Source organism: Motacilla alba, chromosome 6 (genome assembly GCF_015832195.1).
Source record: "Motacilla alba alba isolate MOTALB_02 chromosome 6, Motacilla_alba_V1.0_pri, whole genome shotgun sequence".
Lineage (NCBI taxonomy): Eukaryota > Metazoa > Chordata > Aves > Passeriformes > Motacillidae > Motacilla > Motacilla alba.
The window spans coordinates 8904851-8927355 of NC_052021.1; the positions used below are offsets into that span (position 1 = coordinate 8904851).

General features: G+C 38.6%; 1 protein-coding gene across 5 annotated transcripts in view; it reads right to left on the reverse strand.

The window, feature by feature from the left end:
- Nucleotides 1-22505, reverse strand: part of GRID1 (glutamate ionotropic receptor delta type subunit 1) — a 486075-nt gene that overhangs the window by 344135 nt on the left and 119435 nt on the right. The window lies entirely within an intron of this gene.

A 22505-nucleotide genomic window follows, 5' to 3' on the forward strand; every position in this document is an offset into this window, starting at 1 on the left:
AATGTGTAGTCCAGAAAAAGAAATGCATGAGCTCGTTTAATAGCAAGATATAATTTTTCTTTTATCATCAATGATCATAATTTTTTCATTTTGTAATAAGCAACAAATTTTTCCAGATACTCTTTGTCCAGGTTATTTGGCCTGTCCCATGCTTTGCATTTCAAATCAATTCTCAACACTATACTGGTTACTGGTCACAGAAAAAGCTATCATCCCTTCTAAAACCATACCCCCAGTGTACCCTGGCATTTTTTAAACTAAATTCCTTACTTATTAAATGCCTCTCTACCAACTCTTCTAAAGTATTTCCTAATCACTGGTTGTCATTTGTCATTCCTACAACACAAAAATGACACCCTTGTATAAAACAGTCTTTTGCCTGTCTCAGAAATCTGAAAGAACTTTGCCCAAGATTTATCCTTTTATTTGATGCACTGAAACAGAATTATTTCAAAGTTTTTTTGTCAGTTGAAAGGTTATTTTGCAGAAGTTACATCAGATCATGTAATTGCAATCTAATTATATTGCTCTTATCATTCTTCAAGAAAGTTCTACTGATTCAACTTTATCAAAAACCACAACAAAACAAGGAAAAAAAACCCACAAAAAAAGCACAGATTTTTTTCAAGTTACATAGAAGTACCTTGCAGTTCTAAAGAAAATGAAGACAAAAACATTCCACACTCACCAGACAGGTCTTGGCTGCTACAACATTGCCAGGCAATGCTGACACTGGGGCTTGGGAACAGCCCTGGCTCTGCCATTGTTGGTTGGCTGCACAATCAACACAGATCAATTTCAGGGATCTCTATCACTCCAACTTCCAGAAAAGTGCTAATTATTAGCAGTAAGTGAGGGACAGAACAGCACAGATAAGGAAAGAAACCCAGAAGATATAAGAGAAAGTATGAAAAGCACCCCTGCAGGAAATGCATGGCTGGCAAAGTTAGAGGATATAAGAATGAACAAGTGTCTGGCCCAGCTTTTTTGAAACAGAATTCAAATTACAAAAGGTGCTGTGTTCACCCCTGGAAGACATCCCTGCTCCCCCAGTGCTGATAAAGCCTTCATTACATTTACTTAATCTGGTTACCACATCCATCTAATACAAAATGCACAATATTGGCTCCCACAGGAGCCAAAAGGAAAAGTTGTTCTAATTTTTTGTACTATTGTAATTTAGTCTTTAGTTTGCCGTTTATATTCTTCTTTATTGGTGTTGCCAAGGAATAATGAGAACTGAGAAAAAGACAAATGAAAATGCTCACCTGATTGATTTGAAATCACTGAAGCAGCTGTCACAAAATACTGAAATAGCTTTCTTTTCTTTCCCTCAGTCTACAACTAACACAGTGCAACAGGAGGACTGCACAGGACAACCAGTGGAGTTTAAAACAGCAGCACAGGTGACACCCAAAGATTGTAAAATCTGGTTTAGAGTGGTATGGTCAACGACATTAGACTTTGTACAGGCTTTAAAAAGATTTCTTCCATTCACAACTCATGCTGTTCTCGTTTCTCTTCCTGCACTGTGTCTTAATATTGAAATGGAAAATTTGAACTGGCTTTTAAAGTGATTTATTGTGAAGAAACAAGCACAAGCTAAGCAACCATAAGATTAACTACATGAATATAAGACAAATTCAGCTTCTTTCTCTTTTCACATTTCACTTAGAAGAACTGTCATTAAAACAATGTGAAAGAGGCAAATAGTATAGTTTAAGTATTCAACAAAACCTGAAGAGATGACAGATCATCATTGTGTAAGGGCAATATTGAGTCTCTTGATGAACTTAATTAAATAACCTCCTAAGCACACAACTAATATCCAAATATTTTAGCTCTGCATTGTGCACCTCTAAGTGTTTTCTGAACAATTTACATTGCAATCAACAACAAAACCACAGCCAGTAAAGCTCCTGCATCCTGTGCAATACAGATGCCCCATGTACATAAATCAGAACTGCTACCATGTAAAATAACTGCATGATTTATTTCACATACACAATACAGCTGAGCAAGCTGCAGCAAGACACTGGAGCCCACTCAGCTTTGTCTTCCTTTTTCACCCCCAGCATACCTTCATTGCCCCAAACACCAAATACCTACAGCAAGAATTAGTAATTCTGGCCAGTCCTGAAGAGTAACTTGATCTCGCAGCCACATCCCCCTCCCTGCTCACCCCAACAAACAGCAGCTGGCAGGGAGGGAGCCACACACCGGGGAGCTCCAGGAGAAAGGCTGAGCACGGGGCAAGAGGTTCCCATCACAGACCACATTCCTCTGGAGTGCAGCAGCTGGGTTTCCTGCCCATGTCCTGTATCCATACAGAAGGTATAAATTCCCATGTTCCTGTGCACACATGCAGGCAAGTCTGTTTTCCTGTCAAATCACTTTTTAAATTGTGCACTCGCTAAGCAAACCTGTGTAAACAATCAAATCCCTAAGTGCCAGAAGAGGAAACACCACCCATGTACCAAATGGAGGGAACTGGGATCCTGCCTGGAATAAGCCCAAACCTCCTTCTTCCTTTTCTATATTTATAACGGGTGCTATGTGTAAGAAAAGGAATTAACAATCTGTCAACTTGCTTCTACGCCTTTTGATGCTCAAAGAATGCAAACAAAACTCAAGCAACCTGCCCATTGATTGCTTCAACCCTTTAATTTTCTTGCTCTTCCCCACCATGAATGAGATGGTCATGTACCAGCTCTTATTTACGCTAGGGCAAACCACAAAGTCAGTATCAGAAACTTTCCTGGCACAGCTGCTCTCGTGTTAGCTTGCTACCAGCTATAGAAAAAAAGTAAATTGACAGGGAACTGCTATGCCACATGCACATGAACACATTCATGTTCTGCATGTCAAACTGTCCCGGAATGTCAAAATGTCCTGTCTTCCAGCTTTATAATGTATGGGATGCAGTGACTATTGGCCACAATACAATTCAGCACATGGCAAAGAAAGCTGGCCGTGGTCAGTCCGTGCAATTCACTGACACTGTCCCTCCACTCATTTCAAATAGTGCAGACCATGCTCCATACTGCCCCAGTAATTTCACACATGATGTTTCCAAATCTGTCAAATGACAACTAGAACAAAACCAGCAAATATCTGACAAGTATAAGTACTGACACAGACAAAGATAACAGACTAAAATTTCAGCTACCAAGCTGCTAAGCATGTGTCTTTGTAAGCAGTTTAATTTAAAAGATAAAGTCAGCCTCTAACCAACTCACCAGAACCAGAAAATTCATTCAGAAAACTTTCCGTAGACTAGCAATGAGTTTTTATTGCTTTTTGGATCTATTCAAATTGTAAGTGATACACAGAATCAGAAAATGCATTCAAAACAGTCACCAATGATAAGTCTATGCTAGACTAAAACCCATTTTCTTTTGATTTACTGTATGAAGAACCAAACGGATACACACATCCAAAACAACATGCACATCTAGCCACATATAAAGGGGATTTTTAATATATATGCGTACACATACCTAATGAAACAAATACTTGGCGATGCCTTTCATGGACACAAAAAACTTGTTTCACTAAGGTCATCTGGTTCTTCTGGAGGGACAAAGCGCAAGCCTGCATAAACTTTTTACTCTGTTGTCTCTCCTCCTCTCTGAGAGTTTGGTGTTCCAGAAAACTTTCCATAGACTAGCAATGAGTTTTTATCACTTTTTGGATCTATTCAAATTGTAAGCAGCATACAGTGTATAATCAAAGACATGAAGTAAGGACAAATGGAAAGGGCATCCTTAAAGCAGGTCATTTCTGATTCTAGTGTTTGCTTCAGTCCAAAAAGTTAAAACGTTAATTTACCCATTATTTTGAAATCTCTGACATGGTGATAATTTGAGCCTGAGTGTAGTCACAAAGGCCAAAAGTTACTTTCTTGATTTTAGTACAGTCAAAATATACCAGAGGTCTTTTGAACAAACAACCAAGGCTGTACAATTTTCTAGGTAATTTTCACTTTTCCATGATAAATCCAGTTATGTTCTGCTACCCTGCCCATCAGTTCAGGAAAAACTCCTTCATGCATCTCCCTTACATGCCTCATATTTCACAGCTGAAAAGTTTGTTCAGCCTGAATTGCGCTTTACATTTTATCACTTTTCATCAAGAACCTTTCCTAAAAGAGCAAAGTCTCCTCCTTCCCACAGAATAATTATGAGGCAGTAGCTGAAAACCTGGCTGTAATGGACAAACAAGAATTAAACACACTTTACCTGTTGTCTTTTTTGTTGTTTCAGAAATTACACGGTCTAGCTTAACCCTGCATGCCAAGTCTGTATTTGCATCATTTGTAATCCCCGAGATAATGTTATCGTCTCTGAGGTGTCTCTGGTTTAATGCAAGTTATTGGAGAATGGTATGAATTATCTCTGCAGTGATTTCACACTGAATTTGCAGTGCTATGTAGCAAGCAGAAAAAAATGGACAGACACAATATTTTATCTTCCTTCTAGAAAACAAATGGCAGTAACATCTGTAATACACTCAACAAAGAGAGCCCTAGGCTTAGGAAAGAAGTCTCACAACAAAGTACTTAACTAAGATGGAAATTAGTGTAACTTGTGTTGAAATCAAAATTAGCATTTTTGTCCCAGACAGCCCAAAAAAAAAAAAAAATCATAGCTGAAAGTTACAATGAAATCTGGAAATTTTATTCTTTAGTAATTATATTTACCTTAGCTATAAAAACATCCAACATCAAGTTCTTTGTATCTGATCATTCTGTGTAGATACAAAATACTATTGTGTTCAGCCAATATAGGAAAGACAGTATATTGAGTGTTTTAGAAACCTGTTTGAGTCTCATTTACAATCAATTTTTCTCTGAAATAAAAGAAAAATATTAATCCACTTTATGCTTCCTCTCCTATTCTTTCTACTCCCTTTTCCTTTTATACTTTTTTATTTAATCCTTTGTTTGGGATGTTTGCTTTATGAGGCAGAATAGATGACAAGGGAAAAAGACACATGCAATGCAATGAGCTGTTGTTTCCACTATTTCATGTGTAATAGAGTCAGTGCTCCCACAAATTATTTGCAAAAAAAAACTAGTTTTGGCAACAATCTAAGCTGAAGGAGGGTAAAACAAAGAAAATAATGTAATTTATTTTTTAAAATTCATTAAAGTTAGCCTAGGATCACAGACACAGTAATACCATTATCAAAAACCTACCACAGAATTCCAGTTCTGACTGAGAATTAACTGAGTATGAATACACTTTTCTAAGTGAGCATCTTTAGAGCATGGCCTTATACATTCTGCTTTTGGTTATTTTCCACTTACACTGCTTCATCTAAACTCTAGTAACCCAAAACCAGGCTTTGATTCTAGTTCAAGATATTTTTAGCTGGCTATGACAGAAATACAAGTTAGTTGGTGTATCTTGCTACCATGTGCATAATAATTCAGAGACAAGAATTTCTGAGGACTTAGTAACAGTTTCTCCTTATTGCAGGATATTAACACAAATTTAGATTAAAGCCTGGTTAACAATGCAAAACTGTTAACAGCCCTCTTTAGACATTCTTCTTCACAACATGAAGTAAACGTACCTGAATAGAGATGCCCAAATGAATCTGTACTTGGAAATTGTTGGAGTTGTCAGGATTATGGACTCCAAGGATCATGCTCTCCTAAAATATTACTGTTTCAACACATCCTGTCAGCTTCCAACTAAGAAATTATATTCTGCAAATTAACAAGCAGGGCTTAGAGAAACAAATTTTTACTTAATCCATCATGTATTTCTCAGAAAGTCACTGAAAATTCACTGATAGCAGCTTGGAATCAAACTTCTCAGGTTAAGGCTCTCAGACAATTTCTTTAATTCACAGAAGAGAAAGCATCTCTCCAGTAAAGCCCCCTGCTGATGCCAGTAATGAGCATAAGGCACAGCAGAGCCCAGCACCTTCACTTTCCTGTGCATGTGTATGGCCTACTTTAGTATTGCTCAGGTAAAATTTTGGCAAACCCTGGTATTTCTACAAGGCTTTGATAATTCAGAAACATTTTGAAATCTTCTAATTTCTGATTTTAATGTTTATCTGATACACATAACCTAGATTATCCAAGATCTTATAAGCAGCTCATGTAGAAATGATCTCTCAACTACCAATTCATCAAGTTTTTCATATGTTTATTTTTTATCTGTAAAGCCCAAAAGAAATTTGGAACCTGAAGAAAAGGCCATCTGTAGTGGGTAAACTTCATTATCAGCCTATACTGAAAGAAATCTCTACTTTAAAATGAAGATTCCTGTTCATTAGACTTATTTGATTATTGCTTCAGTCAGACAAGTATTTGTGAAGAGAAATCTAGTTTTTCTGTTAAAGCAATTAGCCTGAGATGTTCTGAGAACTGACAGATCAAGTTCTGTAATGCTCAAATTCACATTATGACTTTTTTTTTTTAAAAACACAGATTTTGGAAACAGCTACTATCACAGAACCAACACAACCTCGCATTGCTTTGTGTTTTTGTTGGGTATTTCTTTCCTCTAATTAAATTAAATTTGGACTGCTGACTACGGAAGCAAATCAAGACAACCACACAAATCTTCCATTCAGTTAGGAAGGGCAATAAAAATCCTCAGGAGCCAGGAACTGCCTTGTAAATGAAGTACACACATGCATTCACAGAAGTGCCCAATGACAAAAAAAATGCATATATAACCTGGAATACTGCTTGGGAAAATTACAAATTAATTTTTTTTTTCAACTCATGCACTCCCACCTGCGGCACAATATATCACAAGAAAAAAAGTGGAGAAGAGAAGCAGAATAGTGTTATTAAAAAGGCTTATTGTTATTAAAAACACTCAGAGGCCTTTCCTGATGGTTACATAAGTACTGTAAAAGCAAGATGTTCTTGGCAATCAGCAGAGCCTCACTGTGCTTGCTACACTGGTTTCATTAACTATTACATCATGCTTAATTTCCATAATTGGCTTCAACTTCATTTTATAAGCTAGTCTAATTTAGTTTTTATGCATATTTTAATTTAATACAGTTTGTTCTTCACTGTAAACCCTTCATGGGCCACATATTCATCCTGTGCTACCTCATTTAGAACTTCCCCTAAGAGCAAAACTAAAAGGACAAAGACCACAGTGTCTGGGGAGTGACCTTTTCTTTCAGCTCTGACAGTTGAAACTCTCATCCAGCCCCCATCGCACAGATATTTGACCAGCAAAACCTTCTCATTTTGTGCACTCAAGACAGAAGGACACACTCCCCCAAAAAAGAAAAAAAATTAAAAATACAACTACTAGAGTTGTATTACATATATTACTTTATTCTTCCATTAATCTAGGTCTTTGCACTAATTCTCTTTTTCTCACACATGAGACAGTTCAGCTTTTTAGCCTTGACCTTCTTGTCTTCACTGTATATTTCAGTACATTTCACTCTTTCATCCAGATCCATAGTTAAACATGATCAAATATTCAGGGACTTGGGATCTGGCACATCCAACTCCACAGAGCACCCGCTTCTCCCATAAAAAACCCTCCACTTCTTGTCCTCAGTTTCACTCTTCAGCTACCCTCAACACACCCATCTGCTCTGCTCTCCTGATTCACATCTCCAGATCTGCTTTTATGCTGACAGCTGTAATGATGAGCTAACAAAGGTCATTCATTCCTTGATGTACTTCTCCTTCTATGTGCTCCACTTTTACTGAGTAAATTCAGAATGTTTACTGATCTAATACATCCAGTTCTCACCTTCTTTCCCCATCTCCACTTCTGTTATACCCTGTTTTCAAATGTCTAATTTTAGAGTGATATCTCCTGAGGGAAGAGTACACACTTTGTTAGCTGAAGCTTGACAACTTTGGTAGCACAGCTTTTGCAGATACAACATCATCCACAACACTCTAACATACAGAATAAGTGAAAACGTGACACTAACGTAATGCAGAGCCCAACAGACTTCACAGCCACTGCTTCTCAAAACACAAGTGCACACTGAACAAAGCACTGACCTAGAAAGGGAGGAATTATTTGGATGGCTTTATTATCCACTATGTAGCAAACCTTACTCGCTTAAAAGACACAGATGTCCTCTATGCTGGGGAGGTGTTTACTTTACTAACATGATTAAGCTCAGTAGTTACTCAGAGGTAAGTTCCTGCATAACTAGGCCTCCAGCTGCTACTTGCATTAAAATAATGGGTACTTGGCCCCTTCTCCTGTGGCCTAATGAAAACACAGTGGAAGAAATAGCCATGTTAACAGCCAAGCAATTCCTATGCACCTCTCTCCATCTGAGCGATGCACAATCTGATAGTGCTCACCAGATCGGGAACAAAAGTCTTGGTTTTTAGTAGGAATTAGATTTTCATGAAGCCTTGAACCTTTGATTTGGAGGCTAAAATTGTCAGTAGCTTACTGGCTTCTACAAAAAAGCCAAATATTAAAAAAAAACACAAAAAAGAAGCTTGTGATGACTAAGAATAAAATTACATTATGTATCAACTTTCAGAAAAAAACCCCTTTATTTATCAACTGAATGTGATCCAGCCACAACAATTTAATATTCCCCAATAATCCTCTAAATCTTAGATTTGTACATCACGCAACCCACAGCACTTCCCAAATAGTTCTGAAAATAAATAGGTCAGGAGTCATATTTATCTGTTAATATGATATTATAAGGCTCAGATTAGGACAGGGACACTGGGAAACTGGCCACAGTGTCACTCTTTGCCACAAGCCAATAACCCATCAGCAATGACACGCACAGCTGACTGAGCTGGCTCCGGGAGCCCAGGAGCAGAGTTGTGGCAGGTCTCAGAGCACTCAGGGACAACCCTGGTCTGTCAGCAGAATCCCGTGGGAGATGCAGGGATGTTTTACACATTGTCCCATTGTCCAATTACTTTTTGGAAGTTAAAGGAAAAGTTAATATAAAGTTCACTGAGTTCCTATAGAAGATTTCTACTACACTAATTTTAGCTCTGATAAAACATGCAAGTAGTTTTAAAGGTTTCAAATTTTGAGCAGATATGAGCCACACAGTACGAGTCTAGACTTTAAAAACCTTTACTTGCATAAACTTTATCTATACCCTCCTGAAATAATTAGAGTAAATTTAATCACTAGTTTTAGTGGCATTAGTATCGGGGCCTGATTTACAAGTGGTCAAGAGAACACAGAGTTACTGCGCTTTTATAGCAGTCCTAAATTACTTACCATTACAAGATGATTTCTTCTTCCCTGTCTCCTCCCCTCCCTCAAGTACTTATTAACCAAAGGTTTGATACTGAAGATAAGCCATCAAGTAATAGAACCTTAAAGAAGTTTTTTTTTAATCCCATTTCTTTCTCACTAATCTTTCATTATGCCTACAGCCGTTCACAAGTCAGCACTATTCTGTTGCATTTGTCGCAGATATAAGGGTCCCTAGAGGGAATGGCAGACAACTCTGGAGCAAGAAAGACATTAACTCACAACAAAAATTATCAGAATACGTAAGACTGAGACTTTCAGGCTATTTTGGTAGCATCATAGAAGCACATCCTATTCCCAATACCAAGCCCTCACCAAAGGGGTTTTCCCCCTCAGAAATTTAAAAGCCTTTAAGTAATTCATAGGTGCAAAGACTGTAGCCTGGATCCAGTTCAGCAGAGCGGTAATTCCTCAATCTAAGTGGGTTCCTTTCTCATCACCAGCAACAGACTCTGCTCATTGTGGCTTCGCAGCAGGAGCTTCCTGTCCTAGATCTTGGCAGAGGGAGCTGCATTCTGACAGGGTTTACGCCACTTTGTAGGAGTTGACTTTCAGCCATTGCAGCACTTCAGATACCAAACAGAGCCCCTAGACAAGAAACTCAGAAGCTCTAAAGTCTCCTTTGTGCCACGGGGTCGGGTACTTCATTCTAATGCATGTTTTACTTTCTTCCTAAATCACAGCTATCCTCTTGGCAATACAGGACACTTTATCCACCATCAGTTTTTCAAGGCTTCCAAAAAGAGAGATACACTTTATAGGCCAATTATTTCTTGGGCACAGTACATAACTTGTTACAGCATACAGCACCCTGGGAGACCAGCAGCTATAGGATTTTCTGATTTGCAGAAGGAGATGGCCAAATTACAGTTCCAAACCTGAGCAAGCAGCCGGGTGCTTTGTGCCAAGATCCTGGACAAGCTCCCAGCTGCCTTCCCTGTGCCTCAAGTCCGCCCTAACCTGCTTATCCCTCTGTTATCTCACTCTCAGCCTCTCCAAACCTGAAGCAGCCAAACAGCATCGAGCTGTGAAGTAGGGTAAGGCACAACCTGAAAACAACTTCCACTTGCACACAGTGAAATCAAGTACAAGCAGCTAAAGGGGAAAGGCTGCTGTGCACACTTACGTAGCTGCCGAGGGCCTATCAACCCTCAGACTGTTCAAAATAAGGCAAAAAGAGATTCTCCACAACTTTTAAGACTCAAAACAGCTTTTTTTTTTTTTCTCCTCTCACAAGAGCTGCCTACTTGAAGAGGATATGGAGTTGAGGCTGAGTGAAATCTTTCAGCTCAAGCCTTCCTCTCAACTCAGAAAATAAAAAGAATGTAGGAGTAACAGCAGGATTTGGTAACATGGTGATAAATTAAATTTTAAGATTTGCCTTCATAAAAATCAAACACTCTGCACATCACAATTTTTAGGGCAAAGTATTGCTGATGCTTCTAGCAATGCATTTCCATTTTTAATTTGTTTTTAGTCCTTTACATTGATTTTTTTAACCCTTTTATCGATTTGAAGTCCTACATTTCACTGATTTTAATGCTATAAAAGTTCCATTTACAATGCATTACATCTGTTGATATAGATTTAATACATCAATATCATTAAACTATTACTTGGCCAAGTAAAGGTTTCACTCAACCCTAAAGACTTTTTTTCTGTTTAAAATCATTAATGAAATATTTCATGTTTTGTCAATCTATGTTTTCTTCCCCCATTTTAAGAATTGCTGAAGTCAGCAAATAAGAATTTTAAAAGAAGTGCAACATTAATATATTCTGCATACCAATAAGCTTTTGAAAAGTAGAGACTTCTACAAAGACTTTCCAGCCTTCTAAAGCAATGTGTGTTTGGAGTTTTTGTTTGTACATAAATACCTCCCAGTCTATAACTGTGCATGAGAGAAGCCAGAATCACACATGACAAAACAAGCTGGTAAATGGATTCATTTACATACTGAGATATCCCTACAGGTCTGTGAACACCCTGTGCTGCTTTTTATCATCAATGACATCAAGAAATGAAATTTAAACTTCTAAAACAAAGCATTTTGAGCCCAGCACTTTATATAATAAAACTTAAAAGTATATAAAGTATTACACATATTGTATAGTTTAATAATAAATATTGAAATATGTGGTTTAAGTTAATTGTACAAATATATTATAGTAAAAACTATAAAATACAGCACTCAAACCACATTACCTAGAAATTACAGGGAAATCTCTTGCAAAGATCATGGCCTAAAACAGCAGAAAACCACTTGGTAACTATTGGGAGTTATGGCAATGAGTCAAGAGCTGAGGGAATTTCTCAGTGTAGTAGCTTACCTTGTGTCACTAAATGCCCTTTGGAAAAAATGTGTAATTGACTCCTAGTTATTGAACAATATTCACTTATAAAACCACCACATGGATTAATTAATGTTTATAAGCTACCCACTGTTTTTGCTTTGCACACATCTCCACAAACACCCCTACAAAAAAAAAAGTTATTTACACAGCACAGATTGCCTAACCAGGCTGGGTTCAGTCTTGCTTGCATTGTTATATAATTGTTAATTCTATGATCCCACTTCCCCCCTACAAGCCTTCCCATGCCATCCAAGGCACTGAGGAGAAATGGAACTCACTAACAAGACTGAATAACGGAAAATATTTTTCTTTATGTCTATTTTTTCTTTTCCAGTTTTACCTTCCAAAACAGATGTTTACCCGAATTTTTCTATGCTGTTGAGTTTTTAGTGTTTCAATGCTTAATAAAATTGTGTCACTCATTGCACCAGTTCTGCACACGAGATGGTGAGCATACAAACATACAAAACATTGAGAAAACACTCAAAACCAGTGAAATCAGCCCAGTTCTGGATCCTCAGTCTCACCTATGGCATAGCCATGCTTAGCTCCCAGACATATTTCTCTCATCTATTGATGACAATGAGTTTTGCAAAGCAAACTAAGGCATCATGACAATTCAGATGAAATTACCAACCTACAGAAAGTTTGGCTTATGGAATTTGCTTAGCATTTTGCTGGAGTTTTCCTAAAAATGCATGAAAAAGGCTTCACAAACAGTTTTGGAACTTCAATATAAATAATTCCCCTATTCAAACTCAAGGGCTCCTCAGAGATATTTGATGTTCAGTGTCTGGGGTTGGGTTTTTCTCGTTTGCTTGTTTGTGGGGTTTTTTTAGTTGGTTCATTTCCTGGTTGTCATTTTGTTACAGTTCTTCTCTGTTCTCTGGGGTTTTTCCTCTTTGGAGGGGAAGAGTTGATTTTGCTGGGTTTTTTTTTTTTTCTCCATTCTGAAGCAGCTGAGACCTCTTTTAAGCTTTGAAAGTGCAACAAAATTGAGATCTCTTATCTTGAACCTAAGTCACGAAGCTTGTAGATACCAGGAGAGTGATAGCGTCCGAGGTTATCAGCCAGAGCAACCATGCCTTGGCAGCCAATACAGAGCTTGCACTGAATCCACGGAATCCAGCTCCTACCTGACTATTCCACATTTCAGCAACTAATTTTGGTTGCTGGCATAGTAAGGTCACCAGAAGGTGACCCCTGCTCTGGTGCTGTCCCACTCCACAGGTCACTTTCAGCATGCTGGCACATCCAAGGAGCTGCCAGCACACAGCTGATGCTCTTTTCCATAGCAGTCCGAATCTCCCGACAACACATTCCCCTTCACACATCCCTCACAGAAGGAGATAAAGATACACAGGCAGAAACCAATTACTTCGGATCAAAAAGAGAGATTAACAAAAGAACAAACGGCAGTTAAGACGCTCAAAGGCGGTGAGAGCTGGGCATCTAATTCCCATTTGTCACCTCCCTGTCACAGCTCAATCATTTGCCAGAAGTTTTCTTTCAGAAAAAAATCTGTGTTCTGTTGCTCACATTCCACTGTTTCAACTTAGAAAGAGAAAAAAAAAAGTCATGAGACCAAACATTGTTAGAGAAGAAATTCCCCCCCCCCCCAAAAAAAAAAAAAAAAAAAAATCTTCCTAAAAATCTTCCTGAACAAGCCCACCAGTTGAATGTCATTGATACTCACCAAATATACTGCTTACGGTACAAGACTTCCTTCAAAGGAGGAAATTACTTTCCATCTGAGAGAACAGACTAGCTATAAAAACCCATTTTTGCTGGGTTTTATTTGGTGTTTGTTTCTGAAATCTAAACCAAACACTTTAGATACACCCAACGACTTTCACAACCGGCTCCACTTACAACTCATTCACTGGCATTCATTCAAATGTGCTTAATACTATGGACACACATTCCTAAGTGATTACACTTTATGGTGCTTTAGTCTTTGAGGTCTGCTAACGGGATACAAACTTTTCCACTCCATTTGGGTAATTAAAAACCACTTTTCCCTATGTCCAAGCTGAGGCAATGTTAAAATCCGATCTGCTTCCTGGCAAATAACAAATGAACAGGACAGGATAAAAGGACCATGTAGAATAAAAGGGATTTATCTTCCCTTTAAAGCGTGCAGCAAGGTCATTTCCCACAGACAAATTGGAAATCATCACCCTTTCAGTTGATACTATTCTTCCTTGACAAGTGAATAAGTCTGAAATGTTTTCAACTTGACACTGTATTTTTTTTTTAAAGCTAGCACAGAACTGCAGTTACACATCACGTTTCCTTAGTTTTTTGAGCATCAGTTTTCTTCTTGCTTCAGAAAAACCCCATTACCTACCATCAACATCTTCATCTCATTAAAAGCCATACATAATTACTCAGTCTCCATAGATTATTCAAAGTACTCACATAAGCTTGCTTTCTGCTTAACTCTGCTCCTTCCATGCCCCCACCCCTCTATACATGGCTCTGGCCAATGAGATACTTGGCCATAAGAAAAGCAGCACTTGTCATCTGCAGCAAAAAGAGAGCAGGTTCACGAAGCTTTGCCAAAGTAGGCTCTCTCAGAAACTGCTGTAAGAAAAAAATCTTGCCTTCCTAAGTCACTGCAAGGCCTGACAAAGGAAAAAAAAACATGTTTTCTAGTCTTAAAAAAAAAAAATCCTTCAGGAAGATATTTCTTTTCATTTACACCAACTCATTAGCTGCCAAAATTGACCTCTGCTTTAAAACCACATATCTCCCTTCCAAATGGCATTTTCATTAAAATGAAATGCCTCTTGAAGCCTTCGGAGAATTTGCATTTAGTAGACACAGCACACTATCATCAAATTGTACACAATTAACCTGAAATTAAAATGAACTACAGGAAAGCAATTAAAGTAAACTATCAAAGAAATGAAAAAAAATGGTAACTCTTCAGTGAACATTTTTTGGAACAAATACAGATGGGCTTGCAACAGGTCTATTCAAGAGAGGTCCAAGACACATGACACAGTACAGTGTAAATCTGTCATTCTAAAAGCTTGCCAGGTAAGTTTGTCTTGACATGCCACATTTTTCTCAAGTTTTTCTTTAATGTTCTCTTCAGCATCTATCATCAACACCTGAACTGGATGAAACCATGTTTTTCTTACCTATGGACCCTCACTGCCTAATGTAAGAATGGACATAACCAGACAATGCATTCTCTGGGGTTTGCTTGGCAAGGTGGTTTTCATCGTTGTTTTGGTTTTTAAAGAAGGCAGAAAGCAATTAAGGAGCCAAGACAGGAACAAGTCACCGTGCACTGTTTGGGAGAGGACTGCCAGTAGCAAAGCTTACAGGCTCCTCAGATGAACAGCTTGATGAAAAGTCCTGACCAAGCCACTGGGGTCTTGGCATTTACCTCATTGTGTTTTGGATTAACTCCTACAGAGCAGCAGAATTCAAAAACCAGACTCATAATATTACAGATTTCATGAAAACCTGCTTTCCCGTTCCATACCTACAAAGCACTCAATGTTCTCAATGAGTCACAGCCCTACAGCAGCAAATGACTGTTCTCTACCCCAAAGAAGAAACACACAAGGTCATCTTCAGGCAAACTTCCTTCCCAGAGCTGCCATTAGTAAAGGCACTGGCATCACACCGGTTGTTTAAGAGCATGACAAAGGCAGAATAGATAAGATGATGCGGTGACTTTTCCTTCTACCACAATGACTCTTCCCTTCCTGTGTCTTGTTTGCAAGAACCAAACAAGCTTCCACTTAACCGTGCTGACTCCCGTTTCAACACCAAGTCCCTTCTCACATTCTAACCGCCTTTCCTATTGCCACAGCAGCACTTCACCTTAGTTCTCTAGCCTGAAGCAACAGTCCCTGGCCATAATGGATAAGCACTAGGGATGAAGAGAAGGAATAGAAAAGCTCCCTCTCAGAACAATTGGATTACTGCTGCATTCTGAGGACAGCAAGCACAAAACGAACCAAGACCTGTTGCTTTGCAAGAGTAGCTCAGTCCTAAGTTCCACACACCTCAGGGTATGGAGCAAACTGAGCATGACAATCTCTATGGTAACCAAACTGCTTTTATTTTTTATTTTTTTTACCCAGGAGAGTTCCTTTTAAAATATAGATGCTTAAAGCACATTTCACAGTCTGGTTTTGAAAATGTGGATGGAAATAGAAGAGCTTTACTTAGCACTACTTAAACAACAACAAAAAAGTCCTTACAGCAAAAGCATGACGATGTATCCCTTGCCCACTCACCAAAAATAGCCCAACAATCAAATGTTAACAAGTCACAACAATCTGAAAAACTAACCCAAAGTCATGTATTTTACAGCAATCCTAGGGGAATATTTTGCCTGGAAGAAAACCCTCTTGAGTCTTGACTAATTCTCCGTAGCTTTTATAAATAATCCTAAAATTCAGACCTCAAAAAAATACTGACCACCATTCTTGAGCTTCTCATTAACAGGACATAAATAGGTTTCTTCTCTCTAGCTTTTAGGTTAGCTTCAGAGAACACAACTGAAATTCTAACAAATTTTAAGAGTGCCAGGTAGTATTTTTAGGCTGCCATTATCATGAACAAATACAAGTTTCATTGTTTGAGGAAATAAGTAGTTCATTCAAGGCTGTTACCACACTGCCTTCCTGCAGGTCACCTCAACACTGTAGTCATTTCCCTTGGAAAATTACAATCTTCAACCATTTTTAAGTGAGCATTTTTCCATGTCCTGCCCTACTACAATAATCTCACCAACCCACCAAAATTTCTTGGGAGATTTGGAAAGCACAGACCACAATAGTTCTTCTCCAGTTTCTCCTAATTTCATTTGAATCCAAAAGTTATGAGATATTTTGTGGGTTTTGTACCTTTTCTCCTCTGGAATGACAATGGATCTACCACCTTGCTGTGCTTAGAGTAATACCGTGGAAGTTTTCAAATTCTTTAATGTAGCACCTGATCACATATCTACATCAGCATTGCTGTGTTGTACTACATAATTCTATAAAATAAATAGAAGTTCAGTTAAAATAAGCTACAAATTCCACCTTTTTTTTTTGCCTCTGAAAAAATTTCTAACTAAACCTGTGGTTTTTTAAACGGTTTGAATTCTCATTTCTGCTATGCGCATTAGAAACTCCAAGGCCAAGTATTTAATCGAGACCCAAAACTGAAAATAAAAGGAAAAAAAACAGAACAATTTTCACAAGATACTGTTTAAATTATTTGCACCTCACAGCCAGAATGACTGGCGAACTTGTGTCTGGAGAATACCTACAACATACGTATTTTCATTTCAAATCATTCTAATCTAAACAGTTGGAAAAATTTACCTCCTCACACCACCTGCTTAGCACAAGTCTCTTTTTTCTATCACAGAATTGTATCCTGCTTTGGGGCCACCCAGCTACTGAAAGTGTTACATTCTGGACTCACAAGCAGGATCCTAAGATTGCTAGCTGTTGACATTCCAGTGTGTTTTAAAAAGCCTCCAAAATAATAACCACAGTAACAGATTCTGGGTAGAGCATGCAATCTCCAAAAGGTTTGTTGTGCCATTTACAACCCAGGATGACAACCACAGTGCATCATTTGTATTTGATTTTTCTTTTTAGGTACTTTTGGGTAGCAGTTTCCAAATTAAAGGATTCAACCTGTTCAGACACCAGTTACTTCACGTGACCTCCGCTGCCAGATGTAGCTATATTATTTCCAAATCAAACCTGAAGGAGTTGGCTTGTGGTTTACCGTAGGGAAGAAAGAGGGAAGATGTCAGGGGGGTGTTTTGCCTTTTTTAATTGTACACAGGGCTATTTTTTCTGCACCTGTAGGCAAGGCATTCTGTTGGTCTCAATTATGTTTTTTGTTGCAGGTACAGTGGAGCATAGCAACAGTAATGGAAAAACATCACATGAGCTCTACAGATCACTGAAGGCTGCTCCCAATTTTCAAAGGGACAGTCTTGTTCATACTTTATGATCCAGGCATTCAGCACGCAGTTATTTCACCGCCCTGCCTCCTAGAGCAAAGACCTGAAGACCACCTCATGCACGCAGCTCAACAAGGATGCTGCAGCTGGAAACTAAAAGGAGAGAGGAATGATTGTGTAGTGTTTGAGAGGTTTGAGCCATTACATCCTCCCACTCCCATGGCCAACAAAAGCAGAAGGTATAGGCTCAAACAATAAATGAGGCTTCAAAAATATCCACCTCTTTCTATACAAAATAACATGTTTTGTAAGGACTTGGCTTACTACTTCATCATCCTCTCCCACAACACTTTTATTTAATTCCAGTTGGCTTATCCAATCACTCAGTAACCTAATAATACTAATATTTATGTTGTATCATCTCATTGATTTTTTAAAATATCTATGCCTGTAATTTGGTATTAATTTTTATATTTTGATTGTAAAGTCATGATAGAAGGAGCAGAACTGACAGCTGCAATTCACAGACCAGTATTAAACCAGTAAATTAACCCGTGTAAACACTGAATCTCTGCCAACAGCTCTCAACCTCTCAAATTATTAAGTGTGAATTACAATAACAAATAGATGAGGCAGGAAGGAAATCATTTTAATAATTGCTGAATTATGCATATTAAGATAAGACTTAGAATCTTAATTAAACCCTGGCCTTTGCTCAAGCACTGTATAGGCAAGTAAGCAAAAGCATTAGTCACCACAGGCGCAATAAAATGGGTGAGTATTGAGAACTGCAGGCAGTTCTTAAGCAGTCTTCTTCCCTGGACCATGCATAAAACTTTAAAAAAAATTAATTGAAATGTTCTATGTGAAAGATTGCAATAGTAAAAAAAAATCGCTAATACTTTGATGCAATAAAGAAGAGCATTATATATTTCCAATGTTTCCATGCATCTTCTAATTATGCAGTAATGCTTGTTTATATGCAGAACCCTGCTTAGCAGGGCATACAAATATAACAAGGAACAATTTTTCTGTCCTAGTTAGCTATCCCTAATTCTTCCTCAGTACAAGCAACTGTGTGAGGCGTGGAATTTCATTTACAAAGTGGTTTCTATGCCGCAGTTGCTCTGCATGCAGCGCCACAGGTGCCCTTGATGCTTTGCAGACAGAGCAGCAAGTCTGTGGAATGCAGACTCTGGAAGTACCTGCTGCATTGTTCCTGAAGTCTGGAAACACACCTGCAAGTCTGGTTTCTATCATCTACAGCAAATGAAAACTGCACAATTTACTCATGCCCACAAAGCATCTCAAAACCAGCAATGTTTATCCCCAACACTGGCACACAATCCTATACATAAGTTGCACATGGAAAAACATACAGATGTCAGGTATCAAGAGATCAGAAACAAAATGCCTTCTTATAGTGTCCTGCTGGGACTGCTGATAACCAGGGGAAGCCTTCACTGCTCCTGATTCCCCCAGTGAGCTGCTGCTGTGTCTACCCAGGACTGAGGGAAACACCTGGCCCCACCCACAGCAACTCAATGCTGTTGATCCAGTGAGGCTGGGCAAGAGCCTTCCCCTAAGTTAGTGCTCACAAATCCAGTAAGACAATCCTTTTGGCAGAAGATAACAATTCTCCTCATTCATTCTCTATTTCAACAACACCTTTGAAAAACAGTCCTAGTTTACATTGCCAGTTATAAAGTTTCCTTTAAATTCATATTCTGGAGTTGGTCACAAAACCCACAGACAAAATCACATAAAATAAAAATAGGCACCTAACCAGATGAAATCTCACAGGCACCAGTATAAATCACAGACAGTACAGCACGAGCCAGCCTTCATGTGTGTTTCCAAACACATTTGAAGGTCTTCGTTTTATTTATTACTCACTGGCATCAAGCCACAGGTAAATTGCCTCTGGCAGCAAAACAAACAAAAAGGGGAGGTGGCAAGAGGTGGACACAGAAGAGAGAAGGAGGGAATAGGTGACAGAAACTGATACAGAAAACATTTGTCCATTCTTTTATAGGCTACTTCTTGTATAAAGCTACAGCTATCACACAGTTTCAACTTCCGGAGCTGAAGTGGACTGATGACTTTACTCTTCCTTCCCTACTGGAGATCAGAACCACAGGACAGACCTGGGTATTATAAATAAATACAGCCACATCCCAAATATATCACAGGCTGGCCCAGTAATTGAGTAAAAGTCTTGAAACATTAGCCCTTCCCCAAATGTATGGTTGTTAGATTTTCTGCACAAAGAAAGTGGAAGATGAGACAGAACAGCATTCGATCTTTTTTCTACTTCCAAGTATATTTCTGTGCAGACACTACAGGAAAAAAGAAATTAGTCTTTCTGTACGTACTGCATCCTGCATGCAGGAATTTTATTACACATCCCCACTGGCAGACTAAGTCCACCTGAACAGTAAATGAGGATGTTTCCGACTCTCACCTGCTGCCCATACAGTACACTTTTTCTGCTCCTTACCACCACAGGAAAGAAGAAAAAACTCTTGAATTTTTATTTGCAAATAGACCTGATCTTCAACTTCTCACTTACAGCTCCTACATTACAGCACACATGATTCAAACAATAGTAAATCTAATGCTTGTATAAGTTCTGTCTCCCAAGATGAGGTCCTGAACTATTTAGGGCTGGGCTGATTTTTGAGCACATTGCAGGGCTGCTACAACTCAAGGGGATTGGCAGTAAAAACAAGAATTCTTATATTATTACAATTGCATTCCATCATCATTCAAGGTAACTTCACACAAACAGAGGGATTTTCATTGTCATGACTAGACTTCACTTTGAAAAGTAATGGAACGTTTGTTTGTTTTAAAGGAACTTATCTTATTGTGGAAATAAAAAATGTATAAGCTGTTTGTACATATTGAAAAATAGGACAGTTACAGTGCAATTCCTACCATGAAAACATCTTTCAAATCATTAAGAAGCCAGCTACTTGACAGGGTACTGGTAGCCCTAAAGTAGATGCACAGCTGGACAAGCATAAATCCCCTATTTTAAATTGGGCTTATCCCTTTGCTAGTCAGACAATAGTTTCAATTTTGCAATTCCACTGCCCAGGCACTATGTGAATTGTAAATCCTTTCTCACAAAGAGCTGAATTCTCTTCTTCAAGTATTGTTATGAAATAAACATATTGATCTCTGAGACCTTTTGAAGCTGGGAACTAGCTCCAGGAAAGGAAACTCAAAGCTATGCTGGTGTGCAATACATTATTCCCTCATTTTTCAATCAAGTATGCAAGCAGAGAGGAGACTGCATCAGAGAAAGTTGGAAAATGCACACCTATAGCCATCTGAGCTGTCTCTGTTCAAATGATAAAACTCTATGACTGGGAAACCAACTCTCCCACTGTGGAGCAATCAGCTGAACCTGGAGATAAAAAGTGTAGATTTGTATGCGTAGCTTTCTTGGGATGGAAATTCTTATCAATTCCGATTTCAAATCATAAACCTAAAAGCAAGATGGAGAGGTGACTGTTGGTAAGTCTTCCCACATCCTGCCACTTACAGTTAATACATGACAGATGAAAACAAGCTATTTCACAGAATCACAGAAGCAATTAGGTTGGAAAAGAATTCTGAGATCACCGAGTCCAACCTATGACCAAACACCACCACGTCAACTAGACCACAGGATTAAGTACCACATCCAGTCTTTCTTTAAACAGCTCCAGGTATGGTGACTCCCATCTCTGGGCAGCCCATTCCATTTGTTACTAAAATTCTAGTTTCTAATTTTTATATTAAAAAAAAAATTTAATCCTATTTATAGATCACTGTTAGCTACAGTTTCCCTACCACCTCTAATATCACACAGGGCAGAGTATGCCATTATAGAGGAAAATAAGCACAAAAAGCATATGGAAAGCTTAATAGAAGAAAAAAGTCAAAGCAAGAAGAAAGGTGAGGGAATGGAACTTTAAACTAAGAAACCACAGGTGCAAATATCTGAAATAGCCAGATACTTGTTCCATAACATAACATTTTGCAGTAAGGGCATAAAAATTTGTAAATATGAATGCTGGTGTGTGTTCTATGTCTTAGACTCTTCAAAGAAAGTATTTACAATGAGCACTTAGGTGTACATATAATAAGAGCTGGTTTACCTAAAATAAGCAAGATCCATCTTGCATTAGCAGGTTAGAGAGAGAGAGACAAAATGCATATGCATTTAAGGCATCATAAAACCCCAGTTTTCATGCAGGATGATTTAGAGGAAGAAAGCACATGATGTCAGCAGATCATCCAAATGTGGAACAGACTGCCTGCTAAATAAAATCAGTTGGGGCTGCTGAACGAAACTAAGTTAATTTGGCAGGTGGACTCCTAACCTAAGTTGCTCTTAATTCACAGACGCTTTTTGCCAGACAAGGGAGTCTTGCTTACAAGGCATTTGCAGGGTACTAGGATAGAATGCAAATTCAAATATGTTTCATTGTTCCTCAGGAAAATTCCCCAAAGGGTGCACTGCACTGGAAAATAACAGAGCATCGTGCCATCTGGAAGTTCACAGTAGCATAGATGCAAATAATTAGAGTTCAGAGTTGCAAAGAGAATCCTTTCCCTTTCTCCCACCAGATCTCCACAATTTTGTTTCTTCTAATTGAGCCAGACACCTGAAAACTTGTGAGCAAATGCAACAAGCAAGGTCACTCCTGACAACAAGCAGTCCAAAGCTTTTGGGGCACTTTTGCCCCTAGAGTTTCCAGCTCAGCCACCCCATTAGGAGCACACAGCCCATCTTCCTTGAGCAGACCTCACAGCACTGCACTGAACAACTTCTTGTCTGCTCATTAGCATGGATGGAAGGTACAGGAAACCAAATTCACCATCAAAAGCAACCACATACCTTGCTGAGCTCTCCCAAATGAGGATGGAGGCTCAGGTCTTGGTCAGTGCACTTGGAAGTGTACA